Here is a 21,078-nt window from a genome sequence, read left to right as displayed (position 1 = left end):
TAGGAGAGATGCAAAGTGCAGGGACACGTGGTCCATGGAGCCCCCCACCATCAGCACCTCCGGGGGCGCAGAGCCAAGCTGGGCCACTTGCAGTGGGGGTTGTGGTATACGTGGACCATGAAACTTATGTTGAACTTAGAGACTCAGTTCCCCACTGCCCCGGGGAAAATACGAGCAAGTGGCAGACTCAGGATGCTGCCGGCAGAGCAAAGTTTACAAGGGCTGTTGGGCAAGCGCTCTTGCATTTCCCCAGTGCCCACGACAGTGGCTGATGAAATCATGTCATCTGGAAAATATTTGGGGTTTTCTTCTAACTTTTGCTGCCTCTGTGCTGAGGACATGCAAGAAAAAAGGGCTGGATCTTCCGTCAAAACCATTTCCCACTGTTGCAATGTTTTGAAGCAAAACCCCAAGCATTCCAAAGACGACTGAGGAAGACGCCCATAAGCCAGAGGAAAATCACTGAGGGGATGCAAAGCAACTCCCGGGTTTGGGTGTCATGTGCTCATGGGAGGAGTGGCAGCCTCTGCCCCGGAGTCACCCGGAGAGGAGGAGAAAACGAGCCCTGGGCTCAGGACCTGGTGTCCCCTCCTGCCTCCAGCGCTGGATGGTGTGTACCAGGATGTTCGGCACCTCAGCAACCCCATCGCCCAAGATGTCTCACTGTCAGAAAGAGAGCTGGGAACACGTCAGCTGGAAACGCCAAAGTCCCTGTGGAAAACCATTTGGAGGAAAGGGACAGCCTAAGCATCACCAGTGGGGAGCGGCGAAGGCGGCAGGAATACCCCGCGGGGACGATCCCTGCCACAGAACCCAATTTTGGGCTGAAAAGCAGCCCTTTCACCTGCCAGGGCATCTCCGCTGATGGAAATTCAGCCCCCACCAAAGCTACGTGTGTTTCTCGCCGGAGTCACAAATGATTTGTGGCTGGATGCCGAGTCAGAAGAGTCGATACGCATCCCTCACAATTTTTCATACAGAAATTTCTCCAAAAGGGTTTGGGTTTAGAATCAATTTCAGAACTGGATAATTTGATTATTCCTGGATTTCATTTCAGCCTTCATCTTTCTAATCCTTTTAAAAAGCACCTGCTTAGTAGTAATGGCAAAGATATTCCCTTGGAGAAGTTTGAGTAGCTTGTAGAGGTGACGCTTGAAAAATAATAAAAAATAATAAAACTTTGCTAGCTCCCGAGATTAAAGAAAAAAATCACATTTGTCTAGAAACATACTTACACCAGCAGGATTTTACTAGCACGGGAACCAGCGTTTAGTACGGACATAGTCTCTGAGGCTTTCTTGGGTATTAACAATAAAGTGACGTTATTTCAGTCCCAAGCAGTAGAATTTCTTACATCTTTGACAAATATCCTGTGACCAAGCCGAGAGCTTGGATGAACAGGAAAGCTGACTCCCGCAACAGGTTACAAATCACTGCTTCCCCTTTGTGAGATGACCTTGAGTTAAGCACAGATTTCGGTGTGAACCATTAAGCACAAATCCAGACCTCGATCCATGCCAGCAAAAAAGCTTGGATGAAGCATCTCCTGAAGCCTCTTTCATGAGCGAGAGAATTTCCTGAGCCAGGCGCTCGGGGTCTTTGCTTCTCCCCTGGGATACAAGGGCATCGCCTCGGTTATTTCGGTCTCACACCGAGTGAAGTCACAGCTGCCTCAGCGCTACTTGCCCAGAGCCGTTCCCATTCACAGCTCCCGTTCATTCACTCCAAAGCATTCCCGTTGGCCAGATAGTTATCGTTCTTGTGTCACCCTCCAACTATTTTGCAGGGGTGGTAGGAGTGGCTTTTGGAAGACATTTGAGCACACATACAAACACAGACTTGGGCTGCTGTGCGTTTGGACAAATAAATAAGTGCAACACATCAGAAGAAATGTTCTTATGGTAGCTACGAGCAGGAAGAAGGTATCCCAGAAAAAAAAAAAATCCCCGTGGGGATTTCTGGGCGCACCCAAAACCAATTAGACTGACACCCTGCCTGTCCACCCCGCTGATTTGCGTGGACAAGGAATTTGTGGAAGTAGGAAGCTTTTAAAAAATAAAACTAAGCAAACAAAATAAAGTCTCCTTACCTTCACAAACACAGTCTGAAAACCAACACGGGTGCGCGGGTCAGGCGATACGGCCGCCGGACCAGGTGTCTCCAGCCCTGAGCTGGACGTGGAGTGCTGATGGAGGTGGCTGCTCTTGCAGCTCCCAGCACTTCTGCCCAAAACAGACACTCACATATATATATGTGTGTGTGTATATATATGTATGTATATATATAAATATATACACACACACATATATGTGTGTGTATAAATATAAATAAATTTTTTTTATTATTTTTTTTTTTCAAATACCTCTTTTTCTACCCCATTTATAACACACCTAGGGAGGTCAGCCTGCCTGGGAGTGCTTCTCTTGGCCTCCTGTCATGGCAGCAGCAGGCGAGCAGCAGCCCTGGTGCAACACTCTCGGTGGTTGCGGTTTTCCAGCCCCAGATAAAACCATCCCTGACCCATTTTGCCTCGACATTCAAAACAGATGCTGGCAGGATCTGGCATTCCTGCTGGCTACAGGCAGCGACGAGCTGTTTCTGTATCAGGAGATGGTTTCGAGGTGACTGAAGAATTAGCAGCTGCTGCTTGATGAGGTTTCACGGATGGCTTGAACGGAGCAAGGTGGGCTTGGTCTGGAGCCGGGACCTGCACAGGGGAGGGAAAGCACAAAGTTGGGTATCCGCTGCCATTTTAAGCGCTCTGCGAGCACGGCAGTGCCCGGGGAGCAGGATCCCAGCCGTGTGCTCGCCCCCGGGCAGGGCAGCCCGTCCTGCTGAGGTGGGTAGGGCAGATGTGCTTAACACCTGGCAGGAGGTCCCAGCCCCGATCCCTCTGACACCAGCAGCTAAAGCCCACATTTAACTTCAATGGGGCCAGGATTTGGCCTGGATGTCAACTAAATCCATGACTGTCAATGGCTTTGCTTGGGATTTAATTCCCTGAATTAAAGGGAATTTGCCCCGCAGTCCCCCAGGGAGCCCCAGCTCCCTGGGCAGAGCTCAGCGCCCACATCCCACCACCACTCCATCACAGCCGATAAGAGCAACCCAACCCCAGGTCCCCGGGTTTTAAACAAACAAACAGCAAAAAGAGAAAGAAAGAAAGAAAGAAAAGGAAAAAAAAAAAAAAAAAAAAGAGCAGCAGCATTTATTTTCCCCGCAGCTGTGCTCTCCCGGACAGAGGATTTCTGTGGCAGGACAATAACGCTTTATACGGGGAGGTTAAGTTTCAGTTACTTGAAACTATCAGCTCTTGTGTTCGAATCATCTTATTACCTCCACAATCAAACAAGGCTTCCCCATCGGCAAGTATTCGGTCATGCTGTTTAAATCGGACACAGAGGCCAAGCAGGGCTGGATTTAAAGTGATCTAACAGGAGCTGCCCGAGGCCGCTTTGGGGAGGGGGGGTACAGCCATCATGTTATTCATCCCGTTGTGTTGCCCAGGCCCTTTCCTGCAGGGGAGAGGCAGATCCCACATGCCGAGCCCTCTTCCTAAGAAAGAGGAACCCAAAAAATCAAGCTCTAGAGTTGTGCTTTTTGTTCCCAGATATCTCCTCCGACAGTGATGGGCCACCACCCAGCATCAGTTTTGGTCCTCTGCAAAATGCTGAAGGTATCTTCAGGCCCGGTGAGACATCCCCAGTAGACTGTCTCCAAGCAAACCTTCAACCCAGCTCTCTCCTGGCTGTCATCTCTCCCACCAGCAGGTTGGGGAGGGCAGCGTCTCCTCTACCTACCCAAATGCTCTCCGTGACCCAATTGCAAAGAAACAGTCCTAGATCCCAGCAGTCTGAGCCAGACCCAGCTTGGGAAGTTACTTAATATTTGGTCACATCCCACAGTCAGTTCTAAACATGTGATAAAGCCAACGTGCGCTTCGGAGCTGTAAAGCTAAAGATAGCAGATGCTACAGCCCGAGAGGTGCTTCTGAGCTACGACTGCAAGGAGGCGGCAGGAGCGCAGGGAGGCGCGTGCCGAACACCCCCTGGGAAGGCAGTGGGTGACCGTTTGCATCTGTCCCCATGCAGGGGACAGATTTACAGACCAACTCGATGCCACGCAGACCCACAGAGACAAGGGGAACATCCTGGCCTGACACCTCACTGCACAGGCACGGAAGGCAACCAGCAGCGAAACAGGAGGAAAACAAGTTGCCTGTGCCTCATTGATTTGTACTGAAAACCGCTGCTCCTCCATCCAGTCTCACCCTGACGGCTCCGCTTCCCTCTCCCCCAGCCCGGAGAGTGCCTCGGAGCCACGGTTACAGAGAGGAGAAGCTGCTGGTAAAAATCAGTGATGCTTCAGCAATAAGCAGCAACCAGTTGCTGGCGGCTGCCGGCACCTTCTGCGGGCGGCGAAGCAGTCTGCCCCCGATGCAGGCGAGCTCCTCACGGCCTCGCAGACACGGTGTAATTGCGTTTGGGTTTCAGCCGCAGCGTGACAGCCCTTCTTCCACCGGGCACTCTGGGTACCAGCCGAAGCCTGGCTGATGCCGCGCCAGCATTGGTCTGTCTCTTAGGTAGGATGCCGAGATTCGTTAGCAACAAGCTGCGCAGAGGAAGCAGGCAGCACTGAAGGAAACAGCCTCCTGAAACACGCTCATGGGCTGGGGATACTTTACCCATCCAGGTACCATGGCTTGTGCCCCACAGCTACCCCAAACAGATGCTCCAAGCTGAAATCCCTCCCAAAACATCCACTTTTGAACCCATTCTGGGCTTCCTCACCGGTAAATAGTCTCTGGCCCTGCTCTGCACCAGAGCAGGCAGCTCCTCCGAAAAAAGCAGCTGAGCTGGTCTTGCAGCAGGATCCTGCAGGTTTCATAGCACCGGTGGCCTGGCTGCTTCTGCCAGCCTAAACCTGGGTGCTCCATCAGCCCCTCAACCAACGCGTCCTGGCACGGAGCAGGCACCAAGCCTGGGAGCTGCACTTGGAGCTGCTCCAGCTCGGCACAAGTCTCCAAGCGAAAACTGTGGCTCCCGTGATCTGATCTACCCCCTCGCCCCAAGGTAAGACACGGCATTCTCCATTCAGGAGCTGTAGGATGAACATGTGGCATGAAATTAGCTTACTACCCTGCAGTTTTGACTACCAATGGAGTAGATGTCACATTATCAGACCCCAGTGCTTGGTCCTGGCTCTTGGGAGTTCTTCTCATGCCCTGGGAAGGGAAGGTGAGGGAGCAACACAGAATCCCCCAGGGATGCAGACAGGCAGCGAGCTGCTCAGAGCAGCCTTCTGGGCTGCATGCAGCAACACGCTAAGGAAGATCCAAAATGCATGAGGCCGGGGCACGTGTCAACTAACCCTGTGGCTCCTTTCAAACTAAAAGGCTTTTTCTCCCACCCAGCTTCCTTCCCAATTCCTTGGGATCTCAGTTGAGGGGAAGGAGGCGGCCAGGAGAAGGCACAAACACAGAGAATTTAAGCAGAGCCCTTTCCAAAAATGATGTGGATACGTGGATGTTTCCACAAAGCAGGACCGACTCTGCTCAAGTCCAGCACCTGGGGTCTGCGTCCCAGATCTGCACGCCCCTTCCTGGATCTCCTGCAGGTCCTGCCCTAACGGGCACCACCAACCTGAACTCACTGGCTGGCTCCTCAATGTGAGGTGACATCCTGGCCTTTTCAGGTGAGCCCCAACCGTTCTGCTGAGACAGACAGGACGCTTAGCCGGGCTTTCTGCGGGAGCAAGCTCTGCCCGTCCCTCCAGGGGCACAAGCCGAGAACCAGAGTCGCTGCAAACAGCAGCTCTGTTGGAGGCGGGCAGATGCTCAGGGGATCATCTAGACACGATCGCCATTTCATATGCCTGATTTCACATCTTCCATCTTCAAGTAGCTCTCAAGCAGCTCGATTTAATGATCCAACCACATTTCCACCCAAGCCCCAGGCTACGGGGAAATTTGCACAGGTGTGGCAGTGCTTCATCGCACAGCAAGACGCAACAGCTCCCGGCCGCGCACTGGGGCTTCCAGAGTGCTCCAGACACAACCGCTGCGTTATCTCCTGCTCGGGATGCTCAGTGTGCGGCTGACATAATCCTCGACACCTCTGAGCTCACCGTCATCGGGCGGAGGAGCCAGCACAGCGCCAAGGCACGGCCACGTCCCACGGCAGTGGAGGAGCTGGGTACATGGAGTCCACCTGCCCTAATTGCTTCGTCTTGTACTTGACAACCTGTGGACACCCAGGGTGTGAAAAAGCACGGGGTAAATGAGCTAAATCCCATAATTGTTTAATATAACTAACCACAGGACTGGAATGGGTTCGTTATCGAGAAGATAGGCTGCTACAGATCTCCCCTCTTAGAGCACTAACCTGAACACGGGAAGGGCTTTGCCATATCTTCCCCACTGGAGGAGCAGAGAGGAGCAGGTCCTCCTTTTTATTTTATTTTCACAGATTATTGATCCTGACTTCAAAGAGAAGCCATCTCTCATCTCAGGCTCTGGCACCGCAGGATGCCATCATGACCCCGGGTTTCCGGACAGCCAGCATGGGTGCTCACGCTGGTTTGGATCAAACCAAGGGAGCAGCCGCCTTCCACAGCCCCATCAACCGCTTACCAGGGCTGTGGCCAGCACCCTTCCTATGAGGCTAGTGAAATTAATTGATTAATTGCCTCCATCCTTTAGTGTTTCATGTGAGACAGCTTACAAGAACCATCTGTTCTGCATTTCTCTGCCTTCCCAATGCAAACCAGATCATTTTAAAGCTCTTTTGGTACTCCAGCGGAGATGCCTTTGATGAACCTGCTTCTTGCTCTTGCAAAAGCAGCCCCGCGGGGGGGTTTGAGGGGGACGGGGGTCCTCCCTGCGCAACGCACAGCGATGGGCTCTGGCCGCATGCAGCCCTTGCACCCGGACTGGAGTGTTCCTGCAGTGCTCTTCTGTTGCGGTGGCAGGTTGCAGGGATACCTCACAGCGTGCCGAGGCCTGGGTTCGTTTCACTGGCGATTGATTCAGCCCAAGGGAGCTGAGCTGTATTCAGAGACCCCCACCATGTGCTCCAGGTGTAGCTGGAGAACATCACATCTGTAAATCCACAAAATCCTCTTCTTGCAGGCTGTGGGGTCCAGGAACAGCCATACTGGGTTGATCGTTCAGGCGGAGCTCATTTACTTTAAGAAAAAACAGCCAAATAGCCAGCTTTCTCCTTTCACCTCTTCCACTCCCACGGAGCCATCCAAACCCACCGCTGTGAGCCAAAACACACCGTTTGGCTCTCAGGGCTTTGAGCAGAGCCACCAAACGCCACGTTTATCAGCCGAGCTGGCTGGCTCCTCACTGAACAGCATCGCCTCAGCGTTTGCAAACACTGCCCGTAACGGGGTACGAGGATGAAGACATTGTTGGCAGCGCTTCGCTCGGGCTCCCTTCCAGCAGCCCTCACTGCGAGGAGGGGGTGACCGATTCCCGGAGCGGATCCGTGAAGTCATTCTCTCCCCACGTGCCTTCTCCTCCCCGACATCATCAGCTGGGGAAAGCAGGCGCAACAGCGGTCCCCTGCTGCAGGATTTGCTTCCGAAGGCACCAGCAAAGGATGCCTCGCTGCTCTCAGAGATAGCCGGCACGTCAGAGGGTACGGCCGGGTGCGCCCAACACCTTTGCTCTGAGTAAAGTGCCGTGGAGAAGCGTCCCCAGAGTGCCGATGTTTGGTGAGCTGGGTGACGCTGGTGGGAAAAGGCTCGGAAAAGGCAGGAAGGAAATGACTCACCCACCTCAGTCCCTCTCATTGAGCCTGGCTTGGGAGCACCATCACGCCACAGATAACCAGGAGTTCAGGGGCTCAGCTAAACCTCCGTCTACCCTCAGGTCAAGGTCTCACAGCGGAGATCCATGTGGTCCAGAGCAGGGATGCAGAAACCTTCCTTTAAATGACAGAAACGTGGCATTAGCGATGAATGTTTTTCAGAGGGGCTCCGACAGGAAAGGAGGGCGCACACTCATCGCAGCTGGGTTTTTCCTCCAGTCCCTTTGATGCCCAGCAAAACACCCAGGCAGAGAGGGCAAGGTGCTGTCCTGGGGGATGCTGGGCACCCAGGCTGCTGGCCCCAGGAGCGGGGCATCCCCCAGACCCAGACAGAGCAGCTGGGAGTAGCTCCCAAAATTAACAGGAGTGGGGGCTGAGCTCCTGTGTTAGAAGTATTTAAAGATTTTCTGGGCTGGCGTCTTCACCTCCTCATCCACCCCAGCAGCACCCGCCGTGATTTTACCCGGAGAGAGTCCCAGGATAGCTCATCCTGCAGCGCTGGGGCTGCACGCTGCCCTTCCAGAAGCTTTTATCCACCCAGGATGCCCCTGCCAACACACCCACAAACACTCACCTTCTGCCCCAGTTTCCAAATCTAACTTTTTAATTTAAGGCAGGATGAATTATTTCAACTGGGGGGAAAAAAAAATTTAAAAAAAAAAAATCACATGCACAAAGTGGAATTTCTCTTCTTTTTTCCAGAAATTAGCATGATCCACTTCTTTAAAGTTCTTAAGAGATTAACCAGAAAATGAAACATTTGGCCTTTTCATTACTTCTCTTCCATTTTTTCCTTTCATTTTTTTTCCCCCGTGACAAAATGAAAAGAGAAAAAAGAATTAAGTGTTGAAACCATTGGAAGTCATTTGTTAAAGAGAAGAAACTTCTGTTTCTCAACTACAACACAAGGGAGATTCATAGTCTTTTTTAGCATCTTCACTTTATACCTCCTTACTCGTAGAATTTAGCAGGAGGAGGAGACTTCTTGAAAAGATTTGGGGAAAAAAAGCTGGATTCCAGAGTTCCTGGCTCCGCATGCTCTAGAGAAGTTGCCAAAAACTTATGGATACTTGAAGACTACATACTAGCACTGGAACAACGTTGGTGGTGGAAATAGCCAAGAATTGATTTGTAATTAAGTGGGTTTGATCGTGTCTGTAACCTTTTTGTCTTCACATCCATGCTGTCAGAGTTAATAACGGGCCAAAACACAACCCTTAGGCTTATAACTCTCTAACGGAGGCAGGAATATTCCTCCAGGCTGGGAACAGCAGCAAAGCCACGTGCAAAGCCGCATAACCAGGATTTGCTCGTTTGACTTCCAACCAAAGATCAAGCGCCATTTGAGAATAAGCTTCCCCTGAGCAACTTCCATGACGAAGTCCGAGATAATCATGGGTCTCTTTGCGGATGCTCTGCCAGCACGGAGGATGCGCTCACGCAGGACAGGATCTGTTCCGACTGCTGGCGGTGGGCTGTCCGCAGTTTATTCAGATGGCTGGGGGATACCAGCTTGGGAATGAGCTCTCCTTGCGTGCCCCAGACCTACAGAGAGAAAACACAGAACGTGAAGGTTGCATGTAGCTCAATGCGCTTTAGAGGGGCTCTTTCAGGGGCCTCCAAGCTCTTGCAAATCAAATGCACCTAAATACCAACTGGATTTCAACCTAATTCCAGAGGTAACAACCACCTACTCACATGCCAAAGCAGCGAGCAGACGGCTTGCTAATTACCGTGTCTCCTTCATGAACATTACACTTTCCGAGGAGGAATTTGGTGCTGGAGTGAAAGACTGCTGAAAGCGAGCCAAGCTCAGCTGAGCAGCGAGGAGGCTTCAGAACTGCTGAGATCCCCGCGGCAGGGCTGGTGCTAAACCCAGCCCCTGGTTTTCACACCCGCCGGGTGGGTCGGTGGGTGCTACCCCGGTGACACCTCCAAAACACACACAGAGCTCACAGCCACGTCACCGGGGACACAGGAGAGGTGGTGGCAGGGACTGCGCGGGGGAAGACAGCAAACCACAGGGTGTTTGTGGTCCTGAACCTCCGTGACATTTGACAGTACCTGGGGCCTGACCTTTCTTAACCCACACCCAAATCCTCCCCCTAAAACCTTCTGGGAGCTTCCTTGGGCTGTGACACCCCGCTGGTGCTTGCCATAATTTCTGCCGCAAGCAGCCGCCCCGGGCAGTGTCCGACAGTCCCATCCCCAGGGAAGGGCTAGCACAGCCACACGCTTTGTGCTGGGAAGAGCCGGCCTCGCCAGCCCGAATGGAGCCAGGCAGGCGGGTTTCCCTCAGCCAGGGCTCCCAGGGCTCTCCCATGACGAGGCGTTACCTCGGTCTCTACTGGTTTCCACTGGCAGCCTCCTTTGATGTTACCCCACGAGACTGAGCAGGGAGAAACCAAAGAAACCTCGCTGAGATGCATCTGGTGTTCTCGGAAAGCAGCAAGTTCCCTCAGTGTCCTCCCCACCCCAGCATCCCCGCTCCCGCTTCAGCACAGCTCCAAAACCCACCTAGCACCTAAATCCCCTTGGTCTTGTGTATGGTTTAGATATTTAGGTAGAAATTGCGCTCCTAAGCCTCTCCAGGAGTCTCACTTTACTAATTGTAATTGAACTGGACAGGGAACGCCAGGTCTCGCCACATTAAAAGGTTTCCTGGTTTTAAGCAAAGTGCCGGAACTGCTGCGCTGGGGTCAAAGGACTCGTCATTTTGGATGCCTGCAAACTCAGCTGCCGTGCTGACAGCGCTGGAGTACAACCAACCAACAGTCCCACCATGGCCTCATTAGGAAGAGGGTTCCAGAGGTACCAAACGGACACCTTTAGACTACAACACATGCTCCAGAGGAGGAGACAATGTCAGGATGTTGCAAAGGCATCATCTGCCAAGCCGTGTGGCTCCCAGCATTGGCTGCAGCCCCTACTCTACCAGTGTAACATGTGCCATGGGCTTTGCCGCTCACGCCTGACCCCATCAGAGGTGAGCAGGTTGTTGCAGAGGGAACAGGGACCACACAAGTCCTTTGGCCCAAAAGTGACCTACCATAAGAGAGGGTGGCACCCTGATTACCCCAGCAGAGAGGTGAAAGAAGGATGATAGAAGGAGAGCAGGATGGACCAGGGTCTGCAGAACGAACGAACCTTTCCATTTTCCTCCCAGGTCAGCTCGAAGGATGCTGGTAACTCTGCTGAGAGCCAACAAAGCAGCTCTGTCCACCAGGCTGTCCATGGCAAGAGAGCAAGCATGGTCTCATCTTCATCACTGGTCAACCCAAAACACAGTCCTGCCCGGCTCTTGCTCTTAGGAGATGAAATTCAAGGGCTGTGTCGAGCTCTCCCCGCAGCCTGGCTGTTGGCATTCCGCCCACGACCAACAGCCACCCCCAGCAGATGACTCCAAGCTGAGACTGGATCCCACAGCAACCTTTAAAGCCACTTCCAAGAAAATACACAGCCCATGTTATTGCCCTGTGGGACAGGTAGAGACTTCAGAGACCTGCTCCGTCACCCTTTCTGGACAACCACCCTTTAAATTTAGGTCCTACTACAAGCATGCATGAAGTCTACTTGGCAGAGCAAAAAACCATCCCAGAAAACTCACTCAATCTTCGTTAGCCTTTCCAGCACTGCACAAACGGCCTCCCTAGCGGCTGGAAAGTCTGCCTTTCCCCAGCCAAAACGCTCCTCTGCAGGTCATTTGAGCTCTTACCTCAGAAAACTCCTTCCCTGCCTGCACACACGGAGAAGCAGCTGTAATCTGACTTTATTATGGCCGCGCACGTGCCGTTGCCATGGAAATGGCAGCGATGCTACTGGGGCCGACTGCGGCACAGCCGGACACAGGCAGGGACCGCAGCCAGGCTCCCCGGGACGGTGCTGCTGGAGAAAACCCCCTTGGCCAAATTGCTAAAAAAAAAAAAAAACCAAAAAAACCCCCACAAAACCAAAAACACCACCCAAACCAAAAAACAAAAAAAAACCCCAACACAACCTACCAGCAACAGCAAAACCCTCTCAGATCAGGGGCAAGAGGGTTTCACAGCTGCTCGAGCCCTCGGGGTAGCACCAACAGCATGTACCCCAGGAGAGCATTAGAGACCACTTGACATTTATCTTGGTAGCAGCGCAGCTCTTGCTATGTCCTCATCGACACACCTGCTTAATTGGCTCCACTGAAAAGTCATTAATAACCCCTAGGTAAGCTAATGGATAAACATCCCCAAATCTTTCTTGTTCTTCAGATAACTATTCTCAAGGGCTTGGTCTCTTCAACAGTTCGGCCAGTCAAGTCAGGTGTGAAGGTGTGATATCAGCCGCCACAAGGAAACCGAGAAAAGTCCTTGCCAGTGAAGAGCAGGACATCTCCCAGTACAAAACGTCCTTCTCCTCAGTCTTAAACCTACAAGGCGAACGAGCAGGAAGAAATGGAAAGGTCTCACTGCCCTCCTTGCCATGGCGGAGCAGGCACTGCCTGGATCCTGATCCTCAGGGTGTAGAGCAGCCTCAGGAAAGTAACAACAGCCTTGGTGATGGGGGCACTTCCACAGAGTCTGGAGGACAAGCTTAAATTGTGATAAAAAAGGCGGCTATAAATTCCTGGAGAATAAGTCATCCTCTCTTAAATCATGATGGATTGCAAACCACCTCTGCTGGGGAAGCAGAACTTAAACCACAGCTTGCCAACGGCTGCCTGCCACGGAAAGACGGGTCTACACATGCCCCTAATTCTTCTTTTAACCCCACGGTATCCCTCACGGTTGCTGCTGGAAACAGGAGATGCTTCCAGTTGGACCCATGGAGGCTGTACTTATCTCCTCCTTCAGGCCTGTGCTCAAGCCCCGTGATGGGCAGGGTTGGGGAGAAGCCCAAATCCAAGGCTTGGGCCATGCCAAAAGGGACCACGCACAATCCCGCACCAACCTGCCCTGGGGCAGGCTGGAGGATGGCTGCCCTGGGGCTGCACAGCAGCGAGGGCTTTGTAAGCACAGAGAGATGCAGAGACAGACAAGTCTTGTGAGTTTAAGAGTCACCAGGGTGTCAAGCAGAAGGGGCTCTATGGCACCCAAAGAAGACAGCAAAGGAAAGCAGAATAAAAGTTTGATTCACTGAAAACAGAGAGAGGACAAAGCTTCATCTGTCACGTGTGGGACTTGAGGAAGCAAAAATGCTTCTCTAAGGCACAAGGAAGGAAGGAAAGGCATCACAGCACCAACCTGCCCACTGACGTCCAACCGCTCCACCACCACGAGGTGCACAGGGAGTGTCAGCGCTCCAAACCCCTCGCCCTTGAGCAGCGATGCAAGTGCCCGGAGGTGCATCCTGGCGCCACGTCACCGAGCTTCGTCTCTTCGTCTGGGCAGGAGCGCTTTTAGCGTCCTCCCATCCTGGAGCCAGCGCGAGTTATCTTCCAGGCTGGTGTTTGGCAGGTAGAAACCGTGGCGAAGGGAGATTCCCACATCAAGCGCGTGCCTCCCTGCTACACCTCGGCGCTTGGGCTCCCAGACCGCATGGCTGAGCACCCCGCTCGCAATTACAGATCTCCCCGACTCTTTGGCCCTTTCATCATCCTAGACGCGCAATACCAAGCAAACCTGGCAACTGCTTCTCATTTGCCTTCAGAAGAGTTGAAAGAACCTGGCCAATATTTATGGCAGCACATAGAGCTAGCAGTGCCTGGGCTGCTTTGAGAAAAATAGCTGAGGCTTTTCTGAGCCTGAGATTATTTATTATTCATCAAATTGGATTCCACCTTCCCCCTTCAGTTTTATGTGGTTTTTTTCCTAAAATATGGATTTTTCTTTACACTGAGGTTTTACTTAAGGATTAAAAAGGAGGACGCAGAAAGGGAAAACAGGAGAAAGGGAAAAGAAGGATAACAAAAAAAATGTCATTTTGTAAAAAATAAAAAAAAAATATTCAGCTAACAAAACTTACCCTCTCAGAAGCCTGCAGAGGAGAGGACATCAACAAATGGCATGATGCACGTTTTTTTTATGAACTACTTCTTACAAACTACCCAATGGATCGAGAACCCAGTTTACAGCAACACCTCCGCCAGAACCAAACTGGTTCAGCTGATAGAAAATGGTGTCCCAAATTGGCTGTGGGAACGAGTCCCCCGCAAACCAGGAGGATCCCTCTGGGAGGGCTGCAGCGGGGCAGGAGCGGGCGTTTGGCTGATGCAAGGCTCCTGCTCGGAGGACCTCGCTCCTCCACCAGCCACCCAGGGCACGTCTGACAAAGCTGGCTGACCACAGGGCCGTGAGAAAAGGACGGGATCTGCAACCGAATTACCACATCTGTTTTCTCCAGGGCTTGCCCAGGAGTGAGTCACGTCAAGAGGCGGCTTTGAGCATGGTCTGGACCTGGGCAGATAAAAGCCGTGTTATTTATGTGCGTTTGCTTGAATTAGCCAGAAAGAAGAGTGCACAACACATCAATCCCGCAAAAGAAATACTGCGCCAAAGTGACTTCCTGGGAAATGCTCTCCTTCCTTTATCATCTGCCTGGGGAGGAGAAAGCACAAAGCATGAGCCAGAGGAGAAGTGCCAGGGCAGGGGACACCCTGTGCCCACCCAAACCCCGTGGTGGTGGCTGGGGCTGTCCCTGCGGAGGCAGAGAGTGCCCGGCACCGAGCGGGGCTGGGAGCAGGATGACAGGATCAGCTCTTGCTGAGGTTGCTCCTCGTGGGTCTTCACCTTTTCCCTCGGAGAAAGGCGTCCCCAAAGCAGAATACAACATCTGCCTCAGAGGTGGGAGAGCAATGGATGAGCCCCCTTTCCAGCACCAAAAGCAAGGCAAAACCGACTACAATAACCGCCCACTTGACATCTCCTCACATCACATGTCGGGCTGCCTTTCCCCGCTGTATGAGGCCGTGATGGGCTCATCATCCCTTCTCCCTGTGCCGGGGACCCCATGCTGCGGGGTCAGGGTAAGAATTACCCCTGGAAGCACAAGAACACACTCCCACAGCGCTGCCCAGTCTTGAATAGGGAAGGAAAAAAGACCAGGGGACTTTCTCCCCTGAGCAGAGTCCTTTGGGAGAGCCACCATAAGGGCTCGAATAGAGTCAGGCAGGCATTTTCCATTTCCCTGGTCAGTTTGGCAATGACTGCTTTCACCCCTGTGTCAGAAGTACGCTCCATGTGCTAGAGGATCACGTCAGGACAATCTCTCCAGTCCCCGGGGCTTGAGCAATTGTAAGTCAGAGATACATAGCCAGAGCGTGTCTATTCCACGCAAAGGAGAGGGAGAGACAGCAAGAACCACCTGAACGAGGAAAAACAAGTACACAAGAGGGGTACTGCTTCAGGGATCAAATCCAACACAAAAAAAATCAAACCCAAACCCAAGATACCGGTATGTTGGCAGGAGGAAGGCTACAGAGCAGGCTCAGGGTGGAAAACTGGGGAGGGGGAGAGAGTAGCACCTGCAGTGGGGACCATGAGTGGAAAGAAGAGAACCAGGCTGAGGAAGACACCAGGAAAGGCAAGAAACAGATGGTCTGAAACGACAGGCAGGTCCTTGCGCGTCACATCAAGCACCATTGGTAAATGTTCATTGCTGACATTTCACACCTACACCAGGGAGCACTGTCACGTCTCAGCACCCAGAAGGTGAGACAACATCCTCACCGTACTCATCCCCAGCGCCAGGTCCTTCAGCTCAGATCTCTGGAATTAGACTCCAGAACAGATCCCTTTCTCCCTCCCTGCAGGTGCACCCGGAGGAAGCATCGCCCTACCACCCCTTCAAAAGAAAGGCACTTTCCTTGGCAGGGGCTACCAAAGCAGTAGTATTAAACTTAACAGCTTCATGTGACCCTGAAATGTCTGCTATTAATTGGGCCACTGACTGAGGGAACTGAAGATCCCAAACTTCAGATAGACCAAACGAAAACTCATGTAGAAAAACAACCAGTGATATTTTCCACTGTTCCTTGAATAGCCTAAACAGGTCCATGCGTGGTGGGAAGGGAGTCTAGTTCAAGTGGCCTGCTGCTCTGGACAGATGCTGTGCCCGAGACATCTCTGCTCTGGAGGTCTCCCATTTATTTGGTCACTTTTCCCTTGTGGTTCAGTTCAAGGCAAGAATTTGCAAGTTTTCCAGGGACAGGAGAGCTCCTGCCTGAATTCCCTTTGATTTCCTCGCCAACCCGAGGGTCACAGCAGCCTTCCAATGCTTGTGGTGAAGGGCCACATCACTTGGAAGGGGACACCACTAACATCAACGAGTCGTTTCGTCATCTGAGCCCGGAGGGGAAGCACGCAGATGTAGTTACCCAAGTAGGACACGTCACCGCAACGGCTTTGCCAAGCCAGGGTGCGTGGCTTAAAGATCCTTTTCCTTCCTGACATTTCAGAAGTTACCTCTGATGTCTAACACCTTGATCATTCAGGGTTTATCTACCCTCATCTCCATGGGCTTGACGACATTACAAACTGAGCAGCTTCCCACTTGACAGAAAAAATGTTGGAAAAAAAAAAAAGGACAATAAATTTTCTCTCTGTCATAAAAAAAAAGTATTCATCGTTTTTTCTCCCAAAGACACCCAGAAGTCTCTAAACAGGGAGTGAAAAACAGAAAATTGCTGCGTTGTGCCTCCTCCACAACATGACTCTGAGCATATGAAAACATATATGACATCTATGTAACATAAAGGAGGGAGATCAGAATTACCTCTACAAGAGCAATAAGGCTCAGTTTCTAACATCCAATCGTGTATATTACAACTTATACTTGCACTAAGGGTGACTGATTACCCTCCATCCCAAAATATTTCAATGGGATCTAGAGTCAGCTGGAAAACAAAGGCACTTTTTAATGGCAAAAAGATTCACAGTGCTCTTCTGTCCACACATGTCAAAGTTTGGGGGAAAATTAGGAAAGACAAGTAATGAGGGAACACAATAGTGTCACTATTTCCACCAAGATACTTGCTCTGCCTTGCCCAGGGGGCTGCGCGCCCTGGCACTGCTCACAGCCCGCCGGGGTTCAGGGCAGAGGGAAACTTTCATCTGTAACCTGGACTTTGAATGCTGAACCCCTGCAATGGGTAGGACACAGTCCCAGCTCCTTCAGCCGGGGAGCTGAGATACGATTTTGTTGAGCTGGGTTATCACATTCAACAACAGAAACCGTTAGAGCTCTGAAACATCCCTCCCAAAATGAGTTTATATCGAAATGTTGCATAGGCTTTGAGCAAAGCAGACATCTGCCCCGGACCACAGCACCCGGAGAGGACACACTTGCTGCAGTGAAACTGGGGCTCCTTCACCAAGAGCTTAGACCAGTTGAGTAAGTGTTTCCCAACACTGCAGAGGATATGTCCCGGAAAACCATGGTGAAGCCGGAGGGCCACGCTCCTTTCCCTTCATTCACCACATTCTCACTGCCATTTTCTGCTCGCCAGCACAAAACCACACGCTCCAGGGCGGCACAGAGACCCAAAGCGTGGGGTCTTCCTTCAGGGGATGGAAATGGTTGAAATCAACTGGCCCAGATGCTTTCCACAAGTGTCATGCACCAAAGACAAGTTATTGCAAGCTGCCCTTCACTGCCAGGCATCTGCTGCTCACCCGTCCACACCACAGCTGCCACCTGGCAAACTCATTTCTACTCAAACCTGGAAGCTTTTGTTGCAGAAGACACAATTGAGGACCTTTAGATAAGAGGCGGCATTTAAGATAAGAGAAGGTATGATCATCTCCCGATTATGCCGCCCATGCAGCCTAATCTGCCCCCACAATCCGCACGCTGGCCTGACCAGAGACACCACCAAAGCACTGATCCCACTCCCCAATGGTCGCCCCATGGACCCCCAGGCGCCGTGTGGGACCAAAGGCGTGCTGCACAACGAAGGCCAGATAAGCGTGCACGCTGCTTGACTAACGTCCTCTCCCTTTGATTTGCAGCTTATTGTCTTGGGGACAGTGTAATGAACTAATTTCTTCCCCATGGCTGGGGACTGGACACACCAATCTCCCAGGCTTCCCTCCAGCTGTGCAGCCCCACACACCGATAGTACTGGGGGGGAATTGAGCTGCTGGTTTGCCCATTGGCAGGTCAAGCTCACAAGCTCAGGGAAAGCATTAAGCATGTCCAACTTTTGTGGACTCCCCATTAAAAGCACCTCTGAAACCCTTCTGCTCCACAGCAGCCAGCCTGAGCAGCAGGAGCCTCACCACCCTCCTGGCTCCTTCTCCTGCCTATTGCACCAGCCTCCCCTCGTGCCCCAAACCACCCTGAGAAATGGTGAAAGTGCGGGTGTCACTCCAAATGTATTGGAGAAGGAAGTAAGACTGCCTGAGCAATTCACTTTGTGCAACACTGGTGTAACACGACCAACCAGGGCAGATCCCATCCAGCACAGGCTTATCTCATCGGCACAAGCCCCGTGGGTCAGGTTTGAGAGGTGATTTCCCACCGCACGTTATCAGGAACACACCACGCGGCAGCTCCTGTTGGGCAATAAGAGATGCTGTTTCTCTTCCACCGGACAAGCCAAGTCACCGAGCTCCGCGGCACCGCCCACAGCGCAGAGGACCTGCTCCTCTCCCAGCCTCCTGCCCGGGATGGCAGAGTCCCACCAGCCTTGGCTGAACACAGCGATGGGAGAGTGGTACAAGGCTGGGAAGGGAAATTTAAGCTTGGGATTTGTGCCTGAAGCCCCACCACCACGGTGAGAGGTCTCAAAGCGTTAGCAGCAGCTTGTTGCACACCTGATGCTAGAGGAAAGGGATCATTGTAAGGAACTACAAACCCTATTAGCAAATTCTGAGCATGTTCAGGGTGAGGAAAGAAAATGGGCTTGAAGTAGGGACATACGCCTGGTCACTCAGCACAACACAATGGGGAGAAAGGCTTTGTATCAAGGGAAGCAAGCTGCAGGGAAGAAAAAGGATAGATGGATCTCTCCCTTCTCAGAGGTCCCCAGTGAACCCACCAGGTAGCATCAAACTCTTCGGAGACAAAGGAAGGGAGTAAGTCACAAAATCTGACTGTAGAAATCAGGTGGTGGAGAGTCAATAAGGGAGGAGGTTTGGTGTAGCAGACAAGATAGCCTCTTGAGAAAGCACTTGAGAGATGAGCTGTAAGATGCACAGGAAATCAAACAGCTCCGCACCTGGGCTGTGACCTAACCTTACGCATTTCAACACAGCCACAAGCTATTTCCTCAGCCGAGCACGGACACTGGTGAGGGATGCAGGCAGTTGTGAGGACCTGGCTTTAGGATACTGTTCCGCAGTCTCCAAAGAGACTGGCTCACCCTCAGCAACCCTTGTTCGGACCAACATTTCTGCCTCCTGGAGTGTATTAGTGGAGAGGAGAACATCACCACAGCAGGGACTTCTTGTAGCTTTCCAACACCTGCAGGTCTTTCAGCATTACCTCTGCTCACTTGGCTCGGACTTTCACACCACCCCATTAATAGAAATATTATCCCTATCTATGGGAGGAAAAGGCCTTCGGGACCCAGCTCGCCAGTTCCAGCTCAGGACAGGGAACCCAGAGCCAAACCAAACTCTCCCTGCAGCGCTGCGTCTCCATCCAGCGCCCAAACGCCGGGGCGCCTTCCAGAAGGCAAAGCCACAAGTGTCCTACGGGATGGCCGGGCCAAAAGAAACAAGAACACAGGTGCTGATCTTGGCTCAGCCTCTCGCTGGCTCAGATCGTGCAGCTGCAGAAGCTGAGCTCCGCACAGGCTGCAAAAGTCAGCTGAGACAGTGGCAAAACAACCAGACGGTCCAGCCATGCTGGCTTCCACCGCCAGCAGCACCCTAGCCAGCCAGCTTAAAGCAAATCTGCATCTCCGTGTCCAAGCTGGAGATCGCAAGCAGACAAGTTACAGAGTCTTAAGCGAGTCCCTCCACCTTCCAGTGAGTCAGGATCCCCCCATCCACGAGGGGTGGTTTGAGTATGACCCCTCCCATCTCACAGGGCTCCAGCAAAGATCTCAAGGGTGCTTGCACAATGCCACGATTACACGACATACCATCTACATGATAGCTTTCATCGGACAGGAGCACTGGGAAACCTACTGGCAGGGATGTGGTTGGGCTCTGTGAAGGATTCCCCACTGGAGGAATTCCAGCACTATCCAAGACTTTTGGGGGTAGGTTGACTCGCTGGTGAGACCCATATATCAGCACACAAAAGCGGTAGGTGTTGTTCCCTTCAGCCCCACTTTGTCAGGTCCAGCTCACAGAACTGGCCTGGAAAGCCTTTCACAAAGGGGCTTTGCAAAAGCTCCTCCATTCCCATCTCATGAACAGCCCCTTCCTCCACAAGGGAACTCTAGCAGACAAAGCCTACCTAGAAAGGGTAAGAAATCCTGATCTGTTAGCACAATAAAGTAAAGGAAGAGAGATTTACCCTTCAACATCGGCAGATGAGACAAGGATGGCCCTGATGCTAGTGAGAGGATCTGAAAAGACAGGCTTCCCACATGTCATTGGAAGAGGTCCCCTTCCTCTGCACACCGACTGCCCTGAACCCATCAACCAGGCTTCAGCCTCCAGACAAGACCTCAGCCACAGGGCCTGCAGGAGCCCACAACTGCCAGGGTGTGATGAGAAACACAGCGCACAGTTTTGGTAATGTAGTTCAGCCAGGCCAGGCTTCTTAGCAGAGGCCACAGGCAAGTAGAAGGAGCAAAGAAAAACCAGAGCTGCCCCATCAGGCAAACTCAGAGCGACCCTGCTGAGCTGCCAGCTGCTTGGTGGGCTGCAACCACATTTCTTCTCTTAAGGTTTCCCAGCTATTGCTTTCCTTAGCATTCCTGACATCGGTTTTCTGGCTTTACCTGGTTGTCACACCTGAGGGCGACGAGAGGTTTCCAAGTGCACGCCATCACCCTGAGACACAGTGGTCTGTTGATGGGCTGTACCAGCCGATGGACTTCATCCCTGCACAGCATGAGAACAAAGACCACAAAATTGAACACAACCCCACACAAAGCCTCCTGCAAATGCCATCTCCCACACTTTGCACAGGTCTGCCACCAGCCCATCTGTTGCTTAGGTGCGACAGGACCCATTTGAACACCACCAACTGCAGGAACAATGTGCAAGTCATCCTGCAAGGCCACAAAGCAGCTTTATGTCCATCCAGGACACAAACACAAGGAAAGAAAAGGCCCAGGGAAAAGGAAAATCAGTGTTGCGGCTCAGAGGAAAGGAGGCATTAAAGTCTCCCCAGCACAACAGTCCTGTAAATGGTTGCAAAGACACTGTGTTCACTCAAAAGCAAT

The 21,078-nt window shown here is 52.1% G+C and overlaps 1 protein-coding gene across 2 annotated transcripts in view; it reads right to left on the bottom strand.

Annotated features, from left to right (window-relative positions):
- Window positions 1-406: 406 nt before the first annotated feature.
- POC1A (POC1 centriolar protein A) overlaps window positions 407-21,078 on the bottom strand; it is a 91,581-nt gene continuing 70,909 nt past the window's right edge. The window contains exons 13-15 of one of the 2 annotated variants that reach the window (XR_012589282.1): window positions 8,392-9,362; window positions 7,786-7,935; window positions 418-2,707 (exon numbers count right to left, since the gene is read on the bottom strand). The gene's annotated coding sequence lies outside the window, so the exon portion shown is untranslated. Of the gene's footprint in view, window positions 2,708-6,383; window positions 9,363-21,078 lie in introns of both variants that reach the window. The other variant, XR_012589283.1, reaches the window with a different exon arrangement.

This window comes from Larus michahellis, chromosome 10, assembly GCF_964199755.1.
Source record: "Larus michahellis chromosome 10, bLarMic1.1, whole genome shotgun sequence".
Taxonomy (NCBI): Eukaryota; Metazoa; Chordata; class Aves; order Charadriiformes; family Laridae; genus Larus; species Larus michahellis.
Note: the sequence above shows the minus strand (reverse complement) of the source record. Positions and strands in the feature narration are given on the sequence as shown.